Below are 2,271 nucleotides of genomic sequence, written 5' to 3'. Positions count from 1 at the left end.
GAGGGCACTTGTGGGGATGAGCACTGGGTGTTATATGGAAACCAATTTGACAATAAACTATTAAAAAAAAAAAAAAAAATAAAAAATAAAAAAAAAAAAAATAAAATATGCTAAATATTACGGGACATAGAAATTATATATGATTGAACTTTGTATAAACCAACCATATGCTCATAATTTGACTTATATTCTGATTCATTTTTTACTGGCCACAAGAACACACCAATGATATTGGGATCAATTTGTTTCATTATAGCTGATGTTCTTTTACTTGGCTTGAGGCTCTAGGGTAGATATTTCCCCTTTAAAGTTCATATTTTTTACTCTCAATCATTCCTAGTGATCTTAGATGGGTTTACTGAATGATGTGCAGAAATTATCACCTTTAAATTGGAAACTTTTTTCGAGTTTCTCCTTGCTTGCAGTTTCTGATGAGGAGAACAAAGACAAAAGAAATGTAGATAAAATTAGTTTTCCTTTTGACTTGCAGCCCATTGATAAATAGTTAAGACTGGCAGAGGAAGATATTCCTCAATGGATTCACAGCTACTTTAATGTTAATGCTACTCTCAAGGCATAAAGCAGCCTTAGCTGGACAGTAGCCAGACCTCCAGGATGCTTTAAGTCTCCTTTAACATAAGAAAATCCCTTTAGAGGGCCAACTACGTGGTTCTGTTGGTGGGGAATGCAACTCTTCATTTCAGGGTTGTGATTTCAAGCCCCACCTTGGGTATAGAGATTATTTAAACATAAAATCTTTAGGCACTTAGTGGTGGCCACTGCACAGACTAGACTTGACCCACTCATGAGTCTTGCTCTGCTTCCTCTGCAACCTTGTCTGACAAACTCGATATGGCTGAGATTGAGAAATTCGGTAAGTCGAAATTGAATAAGACAGAGCAAAAATCCAGTGCCTTCAAAAGAAATGATTGAGTGGCACCTAGGTGGTTGGTGGAATGTCTGACTCTTGGTTTCAGCTCAGGTCATGGTCTCAGGGTTCATGAAATCCGGCCTTTGTGTTGGGCTCTGGGTGGACAGCACAGAGCCTGCTTGGGGTTCTTTCTGCCCATCCCCTGCTTACTCTCTCTCAAAATAAATAAATAAACATTAAAAAACAAAAACAAAAAAACATGATCCACTGCATGTACTGGATGTTTGACAAAATATTTGCATACAGGGGCTCCTGGGTGGCTCAGTTGGTTGGGTGTCTGACTTCAGCTCAGGTTGTGATCTCGTGGTCCATGGGTTCTAGCCCTGTGGTGGGCTTTGTGCTGACAGCTCAGAGCCTGGAGACTGCTTCGGATTCTGTGTCTGCCTCTCTCTCTGCCCCTCCCCCACTCACGTTTTGTCTCTCTCTGTCTCTCAAGAATGAGTGAACATTAGGGGAACCTGGGTGGCTCAGTTGGTTAAGCAGGTTAAACATCTGACTTCGGCTCAGGTCATGATCTCACGGTTCGTGGGTTCGAGCCCTGCATCGGGCTCTGTGCTGACAGCTAGCTCAGAGCCTAGAGACTGCTTTGGATTCTGTGTCTCCCTCTCTCTCTGACCCTCCCCTGCTCATGCTTCCTTTCTCTCTCTCTCAGAAATAAATAAAACATTAAGAAAAATAAAAAAGAAAGAATGAGTGAACGTTAAAAAACTTTTTTGAAAATTTGCATATAAATGGAAGAATAATGTGTTTGCTCTCTTAGATTATCTATGCTTTTATTAACTCATAAGAAACTGTTAGATGATGAGGCACCTGGATGGCTCAGTTGGTTAAGCACTCACTTCTGCTCAAGTCATGATCTCTCAGTCCATGAGTTCGAGCCCCGCATCCAACTCTATGCTGACAGCTCAGAGCCTGGAGCCTGCTTTGGATTCTGTGTCTCCCTCTTTTGGCCCTTCCCTTGCTTGCTCCAGTCTCTCTCTCAAAAATAAATAAGACATTAAAAAAAAAAACCTGTTAGGTGCTATGTAGTAACTAGGAAATGCTCAGAAATGCTTGTTGTTGCCTTTTTTGCACTTCTAGTAGAACCTGTAATTGCTATAAAACCTAATGCGATTTGAAGTTTGGGTTCCAGAGCAAAAGGCCAAGAAAAAAATTCTTGAGATGTTTTTGGTGAAAAAATGTGTTTTAATTATAGTACAAGGACAGGACCTGTGGGCAGAAAGAGTTGCACTGAGATTGTGAGGGGAGGAAAGATAACATAAGTTTTGAAGGAATTTTCTTATATACTGAAAGTGGAGTTTACTGGACCTTGGAGGTCTGGCTATTGGCAAGATAAGATT

The sequence above is a fragment of the Crocuta crocuta genome, unplaced genomic scaffold (assembly GCF_008692635.1).
Source record: "Crocuta crocuta isolate KB4526 unplaced genomic scaffold, BGI_CrCroc_1.0 scaffold104, whole genome shotgun sequence".
In the NCBI taxonomy this organism is placed as follows: Eukaryota; Metazoa; Chordata; class Mammalia; order Carnivora; family Hyaenidae; genus Crocuta; species Crocuta crocuta.
This window is presented reverse-complemented; position numbering follows the sequence as displayed.